Below are 14,158 nucleotides of genomic sequence, written 5' to 3' on the forward strand. Positions count from 1 at the left end.
CTAAATGGACCACAGGTGCAGCTCAGTGGCAGAGAGCTGGGTTTGATCTTCAGCACTGCAAGTTAAAAAAAAAAAAAAAAGTGGAGTTGGGGATGTAGCTCAGTTGGTAGAGTGCTTGCCTCGCATGTACAAGGCCCTGGATTCAATTCCCAGCAACACACACACACACACACACACACACACACACACAGTGGGTGGTATGTTTTCTTTATCAAAATAAACAATTAAAAGTCAGTTTAACAGATAATTTTTTCTGCTGTGGGCTTTACTATGCTAACAAGGTAAAGGTAACTGGATTATTTTAATGATATATTTGCACATATTCTACACAAGTGTTTGTCCCTGACCACCTAGAATTTGCCCTTAGATCTGAGAAACTCTCTAAGATTATTTTCATAATATGGCAGGCCCTGCGTGTCTAGTTTTGGTTGGCTTTAAGTTTTTCTTTTTTATTCTTTTTTTTTTTTTTTTTTGTACTGGGGATTGAACCCATAGGTGCTCTACCACTGAGCTACATCCCCAGCCCTTTAATGTTTTATTTGGAGACACCGTCTTAGTAAATTGCCCAGGCTGGCCTTGAACTCTCAATCCTTCAGGCTCAGCCTCATGTATGGCAGGTGTTTGCCACCACACCTGGCAAGCCCAGGCATTTGGTGTGATGGCCAGACCTTTAGCCATCCTTCTACAGCTAAGTGTTCTGCTGCCTACACCCCTGTCCCTTCCAGGCAGGTCAGGACAGTGAGCACATCCTCAGGCCATTTGTTCTCTCTCTCTTTTTTTTTCTTGGGGGGGGGGGGCATTGTTATAATATAAGGCCATTTGTCTTCCAATTGACAACATCTGAAGCTACAATGTCATTCACAGTGGGAAAGGGATGAGATACACTGAGAGAATAGGCAATAGGATCAAAACTTCAGACCTGAGCATTTTGACTGTTGTAAGCTTTCTCTTAACAACCTTGTCACTGCAGTCCTGGGGACACAGTTCAGAGGTAGAACAGTTGTCTAGCTTAGGAGAGACGTTGGGTCCAATCTCAAGCACTGAAAAACAATTTGTCATTGCAATAAACCTACCCCAATTAAGACCACTCAGGTATCATGATGATAATAACAAACATTGCCAAGTACTTAGGAGAAGCCAAACTCTTCAAATATCTCAATGTGTTTAACAATAGGTTGAATTGGGCATGGTGGTGCATGCCTGTAATCCTAGCTGCTCTGGAGGCTGAAGAAGGAGGATCACATGTTCAAGGTTGGCCTCTGCAATTTAGTGAGACCCTGTCTCAAAATAAAAAGTAAAAAGGGCTGGAGATGTAGCTCAGTGGTAGAGAATCCCTGGGTTCAATACCCAATACCAATAAAAAAAAAAGGATTGAGTAATATATTACCCCCATTTTTCAGATAAGAGAAGCTAAAAAGAAGAAGCTTAGAAAGCTAAAGTTAGTACTGCACGTAGCCAAGAAGCTGTGCTGCTGTGTTGTCAAAGAAGCACAATCACCTTCTTCTGTAGCATTTTATTTTCAGTATGTCTCCTCAGCCAATAACAAACACCACGATGAATCCACACCCACTATCACCAGCACCACAATGAAAGTAAATCAAATGATGGGCTTTAATGAAGGCCTTGAAAACATTATTTTACGTGTCCAAAGCTGTGTTTTTTCCAATCTGTGCTTGAGTGGGAAGGAGGAAATACTGTTAACCTCTTCATTAATCAGTCCTCCCCCACCAGACTGATTCATCCCCATAAACAATAGAAATAATTACAATGAACAATTGTGTGTTTAGTTCCATGTCTAGACATAGCTTTCATTTGAAAACAGAAAAGAACAGAAAGAAGAGGCACCCTGCTATTTTTTAATTCTTTGTGTCAAACTTTTTCTTAGCCTGAATGCTTCTCTTATGATCAGGAGGTATATACTCAGAATATCAGTAGTTTCTTAAAAAAAAAAAAGGAACCAGTGTCTACTTGGGAGTAAGATAAGAATATATTTAAACAGTCTCCAGTCTGAGTGTAAACAAGTCGATTTAAATTAGAGAGGATTCAGAAAATCATAAATGAATACTAAAACTAGTGAATGAAAGTTGGATTGTTACAGAGGAAGTCTGAGTAGTTCCCAAAGAAGAAGACTTGAACTGAGAACAGATGTCTCCTGAAAGCTCATGTGTGAAAAATTCAAGAATTTCAAAGGTGAAATGATCATATTATGAGAGGTATAACCTAATCAGTGCATTAATTAACTTATAGGGATTAACTGGGTGGTAACTATAGACAGGTAGGATGTGGCTGGAAGAAGAACACTGGGAGTGTGTGTTGGGAGTGTATATTTTGTCCTTGCTGAGAAGAGTTCTCTCTCTCTCTCTCTCTCTCTCTCTCTCTCTCTCTCTCTCTCTCTCTCTCTCTCTCTCTCTCTCTCTCTCTCTCCTCTTCTTGGTTGCCAAGTCCTGAGCTGTTTGCCTCTTCCATGCCCTTTCACCATGTGTTCTACTTCACTCAGGCCCAGAAATATGGACTTAGTCAATAATGAACTGAACCTCTGAAACTTTGAGCCAAAATAACCTTTTCCTCACCTACATTGTTCATTGTCAGGTCTTTGGTCTGAGCAGCACAAAGGTGACTAAAACAGAAATTGGGACCCGGGATGGGGTCACTGCTGTGACTAACCTGAACATGTGGTTCAGAAGCCTTTGGAGCTGGTTGGAGGGGGGATACATTTTGAAAAGTTTAGAAATGCAGGCTGGAAAAGCTTTAGAATGTTGTAAGCAGAGTTTAATGGGCAATTCTGGTAAGAACACAGAAAACCAGAATGTCAATCGGACTGTAGACAGTAAAGACTGGGCTCATGAGGTTTCAGAGAACTTTATTAGAAATTTGTCTAGAGGGCTGGGGTTGTGGCTTAGCGGTAGAACTCTTGCCTAGCACGGGAGGGACCCGGGTTCGATCCTCAGCACCACATAAAAAAATAAAACACATTGTGTTGTGTCCATCTACACCTAAAAAATTAAAAAAAAAAAGAAATTTGTCTAGAGGCAATTCATATTATGTTCTGACAAAGATGTCATCTACATTTTGCCCTTGCCTGAGATTTTTGTGAGGCTAAATTTAAAAGTGATATACTAATTAATTTGGTGGAGGAAATTTTAAAGCAACACAGCAATTCAGGCAGTGGCATAGATATTGCTGGTGGCTTTAACCCAAGTTTACCATGACAATCAGGAGTAGAGAACAAAGCAGAAATATCTGAAAAACTTGAAGTTTGGCCAAAAAACTATGAGTAAAACTGGGGCTAAGTAAGTTGTGGTTCTGTGTGTGTGTGTGTGTGTGTGTGTGTGTGTGTGGTGCTGGGGATTGAGCCCAGGGCCTTGTGCATGCAAGGCAAACACTCTACCAACTGAGCTATCTCCCCAGCCCTTGAAGTTGTGTTTCTTAAGGACATTACACTAAAGATATGCTGAATACTTTGCACAGAAACAATAAAAAAGATAGCTTAAGAGCTATCTTTAGATATATTTAACTTGTATTTAGATAGATTTAACTTGTTTTTTAAAATTTTTTTTAAATTTCTTGTAGTTGTAGATGGACAGAATGCCTTTATTTGATCTGTTTATTTTTATGTGTTGCTGAGGATCAAACCCAGTGCCTCACACATGCTAAACAAGCGCTGTGCCACTGAGCTACAGCCCCAGCCCTTAATTTGCTTTTGATATTACTCTCACAGCTAAGAATTTGCCTTGAGTTTCAGATGAGATTTTAGATTTGAGCTTTTGGGTAATTCTGGATCTGTTAAGACTAGATAACAGTCAAAATGTTAAGACTAGACTAGGTAATATGCTAAACAAATTTTGCATTTTGAGATGGATATGAGCTTTGGGGAGCCAGGGGTACAATGTTATGATTTAGATATGAGGTATCCCAAAAGAAACTTACATGTGAGAAAATGCAAGCATTTTCAAAGGTGAAATAATTATGAGAGGTGTAAACTATTTTGTGGATTAATCCACTAATATGGATTAACTGGACAGTAACAATAGGCAGGTAGGATCTGACTGGAGGAAGTAGGTCACTGGGAGTGTGCCTTTTGGGTATGTATTTTGTCCCTGATGAGCAGAGCTCTCTCTCTTTGATGGAAAAATATCTAGTTGCCAAATCCTGAACTTCTGTATCTACCATTCCCTTCTGCCATGATGTCCTGCCTTATCTTAGGCCTAAAACAATGGACTGAATCTCTGAAACCATAAGCCAAAGTTGACCTTTTCTCCTCTACATTGTTCTTGTCAGATCTTTTGGTCACAGATGCAAAAACCTGACTAAAACAATTGGGCTCTTGTGTGTGTGTGTGTTTGTACGTGTGTGTACATGTGTATGTTACTGGGGATTGAACTCCATAGTGCATTTAGTGCTTTACCACTGATTGATTGATAATAGATCCATTATTCCATGAGCTATATCCCAGCCCTTACTTTTTTTTTTTTTTTTAATTTTGAAACAGAGTCTTGTTAATTTGCTTGGAGTCTCACTAACCTGGTAAGGCTGATCTTGAATTTGTAATCCTCTTGTCTCAGCCTCCCAAGTCACTGAATTATGGGTGTGCACCATAATGTCCAGCTTGTACAAGTATTTATAAGTATATAAAAAATACTTAGCAATGCTTAGCAACTTAGTGAGGCCCTAAGCAACTCAGTGAGACCCTATCTCTAAATAAAATACAAAAGAAGATTGGAAATGTGGATCAGTGGTTAAGCGCCCCTGGGTTCAATCCCCAGTACCGAAAAAAAAAAAAAAAAAGAGTTATCAAGCAAGTTTTGGACACAACTTCAGACTCTTTAATGAAGGTAAACCAGAGCTGGTTCCTTACAGCTTAAAAAAAAAAAAAATCCTATTGAACTGGGCACAGTGGTGCACACCTATAATCCCAGTGATTCGGGCGGCTGAGGCAGGAGGATTGCAAGTTCACGACCAACCTAGCAATTTAGCAAGGCCCTAAAGACTTAGTGAGACCCTGTCTCAAGATAAAATATTTTTTAAAAGGGCTAGGGATGTGGCTCAATGGTTAAATGATCACCCTGGTACTTACCAAAAAAAGCCCATTGTGCACATCTCTTCCCAACTCTACGCTCAATGACAGCACATCAGTAACTTGGAATTGGTCACCATGGGAATGTTTATCAATGTAAACTAGCAGATGCTAGAAATCAGAGCTTCCTCCTATATTTGGAAACTGGCTGTTAAGTATTTACTCACACACTACTGTCTTGGACTCACCTTTGTTTAAGCATTGGATGCAATGACGACTCACACACAGGCTTTGACAAAAACCCCACAAACTTCTCATTTCCCATCCTAGCCTCTCTAAACCAGTTCAGCCCTTGCATGTGGGGAAGCTAATGCCTCAGGGAGCAACTTTGGTTTAACAGAAGTCCGTACCTGTTAGATAAGTGTTTCCCCTTTCATTCCTATATCACATAGTTGGGTGTTTGTTTGTTCGTTTGTTTGGGTAGTATTGGGGATTGAACTAAGAACCTCATGAACACTAGGCAAGCACTCTACCACTGAGCTACATCCCTAGCCTCAATAGACAGTTTTGAAGTTAATTTCATAAGGCTTCTCAGAGCATTGATCAACAATATACCCTTAGGGATAGTCCGACTTCATGATGTATCCTTGAATTGATTTTTCCTCCATCTCCGTTTTCACTCATGTCACCTGGGGCCATAATCCCAAATAAAAACTTACACACACTTACACACTTAGCTTTAATGATAAGTTCTGATTTCAGAGGACCAAGTCGATCTACCATTGAGCTGCATCTCCAGCCCCCATTCCTTTTTATTTTTATCCTTTTTATTTTGAGAAAGTGTCTAAATTGCAAGACTCTCCTTAAACTTGCAATCCTCCTGCTTTGGTCTCTTGAGTAGCTGGATTATTGGCAAGTTTCTTCATGCCTGTCTCCTGTAAATATTTTTTATCTCCAAGGTTATAGGATTAGGTCATTAAAGAAATTTACTAGCCGGGCATGGTGGCACACACCTGTAATCCCAAGTACTCAGGAAGCTGAGACAGGAGGCTCACAAGTTCAAAGGCAGCCTCAGCAACTTAGCATGACCCTGTTTCAAAAAATAAGAAGGACCAGGTACCTGGCTCAGTGGTTAAGCACCCTGGGTTAATCCCTAGTACTCCCTCCTCAAAAAGAAAAGAAATACACTAAAGGGATGGGGATGTAGCACAGTGTTAAAACTCTTGCCTGTTATGTGAGGCCCTGGCTGCAATTCCCAGCACTGCCAAAACAGTAACACCACCAAAGGAAAAAAGAAGGTTTATTCCAGATTCATGACTCCTTCCAGAATCCTGTCTCCCATACATATATTTTTTCTCAAGGCCACCAGCCCCAAATCTTACTCCACCACCATTTTTTACAATGTGGTCTTGGTTGAGACCTCCTCAGTGTGGTAAACTATAGCTACTTCTGTCAAGACAAAAACCCTCAGTGAGTGACATGGATGGTACAGGCCCAAACCAGGGCATACTGTCTTAAGTTTCCTGTGGTGGAAGAGACTTTTAACTTGGAATAGTCTCAAGGGCAAGACTGGCTGAGAAATTTTTTTGTTCAAAAAGCACCTTGAACCTTTAGCTTCTTCATGACTTGAAGCACAAACCTAAGGCATTTGTAAAGCCACTATTCTCTAGGAGTTGATCTTTTTAATCTATTTATGACTGATGTATAATTATAACCATAGGTTAAATTAAGCCATTTTGAAAGCAATTAATTATTTTTCCATCCCAGTCTACTAAAAAATTTTTAGTTTTATTGCTAAATAATTTGTGATTTTTTTTTAGCTATTATTACTGAAGACCGATGTGTTTTATTCATTTGTTTGTATTTCTGAGAATTAAATCCAAGGCCTCACACATACTACACAAGTGATCTACCTCTAAGCTACATCCCTAGCCTGCCTCACCCATTCATTTTGTTTTAAATATTTTTTAGTGGTAGATGGACAAAATACCTTCATTTATTTTTATGTGGTGCTGAGGTTCGAAACCCAGTGCCTCACATATGCTAGGCAAGCACTCTACCACTGAGCTATAACCCCAGCCCCTCCCACTTTTATTTTGCTAAAGCTGGCCTTGAGCTTGGGATCCTTCTGCCTCAGCCAATAGCTGGGATTGCAGGCATGTATCCCAGTGCCCAGCAATGACAATTTTTTAAAGTAAGCATAATTATGACTCATACAAGTATGAGAGGAGAACAGGTCAAAGATTTTATTTAATTTATTAACAAATTAGAGGACTAATAAGATGGCATAATTGGTTCAAAGGCCAATTCAACCAATCACATATTTCTATGCAGGCAGTAACACTAAAATGAATTTACAAATTGATGCAAAATTGGCTATTCTGTGGGGAAAGAATTCAATTGTAATTCCACAAATCAAAATTTATTTACACGGCTATGAACAAGAATGATCATCTATAATTTGTAGAATTACAAAGAAACTTAAAAGCCAGGCATGGTGGTGCATGCCTGTAATCCCAGTGGCTTGGGAGGCTGAGACAGGAGGATTGCGAGTTCAAAGCCAGCCTCAGCAAAAGCAAGGTGCTAAGCAACGGAATGAGACCCTGTCTCTAAAACACAAAATAGGGTTGGGGATGTGGCTCAATGGTTAAGTGTCCCTGAGTTCAATCCCCAATATCCCCCCGCCACCAAAAAAGAAAAAGTAACTCAAAGGCAAGGAAAGGCACAGAGATTCCATAAAATCATGTAGCTCACAAGGGTGTGTTTATGCAATGTCAACCTACTTTCCCCATTGATGAAACCCAGTAATCATTTTGCTCCACTTCAACATCTTTCATATTTTTCCTGTGTTGTCTACTTTAATCTCTTTATTCACAAATAAAGAAAAGGAAGCCTAGTTGAAAATAGCAGTCATTATATTATACCATGAAGTGTTATAGTTAAAGCTCTGTCCCAGGGTTTCATAAACTGACTTCCAGACCACTCACGTATAATCGAATCAAGCCTTTATTGAAGCACACCGGTGGCGGCTGACCAGAACATAAAGCTGTTCCCCTGATCAGCCCCAAACAATTGCAAGGGCACTCCTTATAAGCCTGAAAACCGCAAAAGGGATGTTCGGGGGTCCAGCCAATGCAAGCAAGCCAGGTTACAGAAGCGGGACAGTGCAGTCAAGCGGAGGGAAGCCTAACCAATCACAGTTAGCCCAGTCACCCCAGTTACAGAAACAGAGCCCCCCGTTACCCCAGTTACAGAAACAATGCCCCATTAGGTAGTTCCGTGTTCTTAAAGGTTTCTATAGCAAAAGGAAAAGAACATCTTGCTCCAGTCATGACTCTTCTACTTGGCATGGTTGTTTTACAGGATGAAGTCATAAAACAAAATGGAGTCACATTTGCTCCTACTATCACAAAGAAAGGCAATCTTGTTGAAGCTCAGGGCACCTGCTTCTCCAGGATAGTGCTAGACCTGTGCTTCTAAACTTGACTTCTTAAATTCTTATTGTCATAACTTTCCTTCGTTTCCACATGGCCCATAATCCCTTCCATTGGCCCATCAAAACTGGAGTTTTAAGACTCAATTCACTGCTTCTGCTGGCAGGTGGGGTCTGCATAAGCCACAGCCCTCTGCAGCCAAGAAGTGTTGCAGCTCTTAGTGGTGGTCCATGCCCTGCATGTGGCAGCAGACCCCAGGAGCTCACCATCAAGTCTTCTTCTTTCAGTGTTATGGTCTCATGAATTCAAAGAATGAAATCCACAGAACTGAGTGAAAGAGTAGGGTTTGGAGCTGGGGTTGTGGCTCAGAGGTAGAGCACTCGCCTAGCATGCATGAGGCACTGGGTTAGACCCTCAGCACCACATAAATATAAAATAAAGATATTGTATCCACCTATACCTAAAACATAAATACTAAAAAAAAAAAAAAGAAAAGAAAGAGTAGGGTTTACTGAAGAATAGAAACAGGAACAGAACTTTGCAGAGCAAGAGGGGAATCCATAGAAGGTAACCTGTAGAGTGTGCTAGTCTAGGAGTTTATATAGCACTTGGTTCACTGCTATTGGTCAAAACTTAAGCTGATCAGGGTTTGGAAACATACTAACATTATTGGTTAATTCCTCTTTTTTTGCGGGGGTTGGGTGGTGTGGTGTTAACCAGGGATTAAACTCAGGGGCACTCTTCCATTTAGCCACATCCCCAGCCCTATTTTGTATTTTATTTAGAAACAGGGTCTCACTGAGTTGCTTAGTCCCTTGCTAAGTTGGTGAGGCTAGCTTTGAACATGTGATCCCCCTGTCTCAGCCTCCCAAGCTGCTGGGATTACAGGCATGTGCCACTGCACCCAGACTGGTTAATTCTTGAGTCTGGACTTTCATTCTGATCTGCTCCACTTTCATTTTTTCATGGCAGGTCAGGAAGCAGGAGGTTGAGATTCTTCGATGGGTTGCAGTGTTCTATGGAGTGGCCTTCTGCAGCAGGTGCCCCCGAAGGACGATAATTCAGTGCACCTTGGCCTCACCTAGGATCTGGCTCATGGTACCTGCATGGTAGACTCCACATGGCTGGCCACAGGCTGTGCTCACCACCTGCACTCCAACCTACCCAGGGACTCAGGGCCACCACTTTGCAGCCACACTGCCACTTCTTGGCAGGGACTAGTGGGCCAGCTGTGCAGTTTGGCAGCCAAGGAGCCATCTCACCATTGCTTTTCAATCCTGATATCATCCATTGTTCAGTCTCCTTCCGACCTTGGATCAGGGTGACAGTCTTGTAACTTTACACATAGCTAATTTCTGCCACTATCATTTTCTTTGCTATTCCATGAATAAAGCCACAGTCTTATATAGTTTCTGTAGTATGTACATAAATTACTTTCTACAGATATATCTGAGGTTTGTGATCAGAGAACAAGGTTCACTTTTAATTCCACAAACAAAAAGCACATTAACACTAAGCATCTTTTTGCACCTTGCTAGTTTCTCATCTTGTTTCCCTGCAAAAGTTAAACAGGACACAAACCAGCAGGTACCTCCCACATTAGGTTTTGGTTTATGTTTTTATGATACAGGGGATTGAACACAGGGCCCCATGCATAGCAGGCAAGTGCTGTACCACTGGGCTACATCCCCAGCCTGGCCTCTCCATTATTTACCAGAGCTCTGTTGTCCCTCACTGAAGCCACCCTCCTGTCATTTGCTCCTTCTCCAACTCCCAGTTGTCAGCATTGTATAATATTCTGCCAAAGGCAATGTTTTTCATAGGGTGGCAGGTGTAAAGTATAAATAGAGAGTGTACTTTGGGCCAATAAATACTTCTAATCAAGAATGGTGAGTGTCAACCAACAATAAAAAATTAAAAAAAAAAAAAAGAATGGTGAGTGGTTTCCATATCTTGGCTATGCAAATAATACTATAATGAACATGGAAATGCAGATCTCTACGAGCTGCACTATGATTTCATTTCCTTTGAGTGTTTATCCGAGGGATTTCTGGGTCATATAGGGTAATACTATTTTTAATTTTTTGAGGAACCTCTATATAGTTTTCTTTAATGGCTACTAACTTACATTCCCACCAACAGTGTATAAAATCTCCCTTTTCTCCACATCAGAGCCAAGAGTTATCGCTCATTTTCTTGATAGTAGTCTTTGGAACAGGTGTAAGTAATACCTCAGAGATAAATGAATAAAGAAAATGACTGGGGTGGACATGACACCTGGGTTCAATCCTCAGCACAAAAGAAAGAAGAAAAGAAAAAAGGTAGTACTACACACAATGAGGTAATACTCTGCAGACACTTAAAAAAAGAAAGAAATGATCATTTGCAACTCCCTTGGTGAATCTAGAGGATACTATGCTAAGTGAAAAAAAAGGTAGGTACAGAAAGACAAATACTGCATGATCTCACTTTGTAGAATCTAAGAAAGTCAAACTGATAGAAGTAGAGAAAGTAGAATGATGGTTACCAGAGCCCAGGGCAGGAGGTGGTACAAGGGGGTGGACAGGAAGTAAAAAAAAAAAAAAGACTTGTCTATCTTTAAGTGCTTTGGGACTAGATGTAGGGAGAATTGGGTTGGACTTTTTTCCACATTTTTTTATTGGTGCCTTATAATCACACATATAGTGCAGCCTAGCCTCCTTGTTCTGCCCTGTGAAAAAGAATTTGCCGGGCTGGGGATGTGGCTCAAGCGGTAGCGCGCTCGCCTGGCATGCTTGCGGCCCAGGTTCGATCCTCAGCACCACATACAAAACAAAGATGTTGTGTCCGCCAATAACTAAAAAATAAATATTAAAATTCTCTGTCTCTCTCTCTCCCTCTTTAAAAAAAAAAAAAAAGAATTTGCCGTCCTATCATTCCCTTTAAAAAAAAAAAGAAATACATATTTATTGTGTTTCAATATTCTTGCATTATGCAAAGATGGAGTTACAATAAATTTAGTCTTCATGTTATATATAAATAACCATAGCCAGGCATAATGGTGCATACCTGTAAACCCAGTGACACAGGGCAGGAGGATTGCAAGTTCCATACCAGCCTCAGCAACTTAGCAAAGCCCTAAGCAACTTAGTGAGACTGTGTCTCAAAATGAAAAATAAGAGTGGCTGGGGATGTGGCTCAGTGGTTAAGCACCCCTGGATTCAATCCCAAGTACCAAAAATAAAATAAACACAAAAAAACTATAAATAACAGGAAAACCACCAAAACCCCCTTCCAGTCCATGAATCCTCATTAAAACTGTATGACGGGATGATGGAATGGCCTTAGATAGCCAGACTCTGAAAATTGGTACTGGCAGCCACACATCATACATGCTGAAAGCAGCGAGGGAAGTGACACAGAATAAAGCCATAGTGGGTCTCAGTGTCACCTGTGAGCTAGGCAAATCTAGTGGGACACTTCAGCAAAGCCTTATCTTTGTGTAGGGAGACCAGGGGCTCCTAAGCCACAGATTAGCTCTGCAGGCAGCCACAGGGGAACTGCCCATAAGATTTACCACACAACCTCAGAACAGAAAACTTCAGAGGATCCAGAGTCAAGGAAAATGTCTGCTTCACCCCCAAAACCCTTTACAAGGCCCTAATGCAAAAGGAGATTACCAAAAATGACTACAGATTGGCCTATGTCCTGAATACTCACAAAGGGAGCAAAACACACACTCAAACACAAATTTCAGAAAACTCCTATGTAGTTTCAAAACGGAAATGTGTGCTAATAAACTCCAAGTGAGGACACATTATTATAGCTGAAACATCTAAGTCAGGACTGGCCCACCATGTTCCTCCTGTCAATTCTGAGATCCTTGACAGACACAAGATACTAGTCCTCCTGACTATCTCCCTCCTGGGTGCACACTGTAAACAATGCTACTGTCTATGGGTCTCCACTGCCTTCTTCAGATGGGACAACTTGATGGATATGGGATAGTGGTAAGAAACACTCCAAAAAACTTGAGCAGAGCTTCCAGCAGTTTCCATTCCCTGCCAGGACACGGCTCCATCCCAGCAGTTCAGAAAACCAACAGCAGTCCCTCCTTTTGTGGATCTGGAGGACAGTCCCTGGACTAGCACTACCATTTTCCAGAAGGTAACACACACAGGCTGTGAGGCTGTGGAGCTGCAGACCAGGGACATGTGTTACCATCAGGTTTTGCTCAAGCCTGTCATCTGGAACCGCAGCAGCTTGACACTGTCCTCCTCAAAGACAACAAGGATGCTCCAGAGCTTCTGCATGTCCACCTTGGTGAATTTAAAGAGGATCTTCACTTTTTTCATCCATTCACTCTTCCTTGAGGCAGACAAGGCACTGGTACACCACCTCTACAGACAGGTTCTGGTTGGCCTAAGCTGTTTCAATCTCTGTCCATAGACACAGGGCTCCCACTGTTCACCACAAACTCATACTTGCTAAGAGACTGGTTGTCCGCTTGACCAGGTGAAAGGTAGAGTGCATGGCTTTATGCACCTCCATGATGACTGCCAATCTGAAGTCAGCATGTGGGAAGGGATCTGCATGTGTGGACTAAGCCCCAGGAAGATGCCCCAGCAGGCCTCCTGGTACTGAGTGCTGTATGGGATGATGCAGATACAGCATGGCCCAAGAACTTCAAATACTGATTAGACCAGGCCCACAGCTCTGCTTTTCCAAAGCACCTGGTTCCCATACCAGGCAGGCAAAAATAAGGGGCATTCAGCACCTGTATCGTGTGCTGAAGGGTCTTGAGCACTGACAGCATTTGGAGTTGTCAATTTTCACAGTCTGAGAGTAAGGACAAATCTGTCAGGCACTTGCCCTTCCACATTCTCTAGCAGCACAGAGGCTTTCTCCTCCTCTTCAGCCCACGTTGTCCCCGCTTTCTGATTCCTCTTCTCAGTTGGCGAACTTCTCCATCTGGACCTAGGTATCCTCTCTTGGCATACCCTCCAGGGGCTTCTCTGTCAGCTGGCTGCCTCTGGCTTCAAGAGCCGGACAGAGGAGGTGCGAAGATGCCCCCAGGATGTTGCTGGTCAACAAAGTCAGCTGGCAACATTACCAATCCTTTGGTTCAGGAAGGGTGTTCATCTTCTGGGCTGGCTGCGGACGCCCAAACTGCTCTGCCTCAGTTACCTTGAGGGCTTTGGCTTGGAGCTTACCGATGACCCCTCAGATCTTTCCCAGCAGCAAGATCTTTCCAAGCCAGGAGTTGTTGATAAACACATCATGATGATAATGATGCTGTACCAGCACTGCAAGCTCCCACCCCGACCAGGCTGTCCTTGATGAAGAAGGTGTGGCTGAAAACAAAACCATGCTGCTTGTCCCCAAAGAAGATGAGGCCTTCACAGACAGGTGGACAATGCTGAAGAGCTGGGGATGGTTGGGGTGCTGGTGACTGATGTACTTCATCAAGTTTTCTTTATTGTGGTTCATATAACCCTGGCGCCCTGCAGCAAATGACCGGCTGCTCTCACATATCAGGCTTTTGGGACTCAGCACTGCCCCCCTTGACTGGATTGTGGGCACTGTTACCTGGCTGCTCATTGGGTATGTACTTCTTCCTCCTTAGCCTGCTCTCCGGGCCTAGACTGTCCCCATTCTCAGTGCCCTGGGGCACAGGGGCATGCAGAACTTCTGTTCAGAAGAGAGAGAGGGAGCCATAGAGCTCAGAGAA

At 42.2% G+C, this 14,158-nt stretch overlaps 1 pseudogene; it reads right to left on the reverse strand.

The window, feature by feature from the left end:
* Positions 1 to 12,650: 12,650 nt before the first annotated feature.
* On the reverse strand, positions 12,651 to 14,158 carry LOC114090032 (folliculin pseudogene; annotated as a pseudogene).

Source organism: Marmota flaviventris, chromosome 1 (assembly GCF_047511675.1).
Source record: "Marmota flaviventris isolate mMarFla1 chromosome 1, mMarFla1.hap1, whole genome shotgun sequence".
Taxonomy (NCBI): Eukaryota; Metazoa; Chordata; class Mammalia; order Rodentia; family Sciuridae; genus Marmota; species Marmota flaviventris.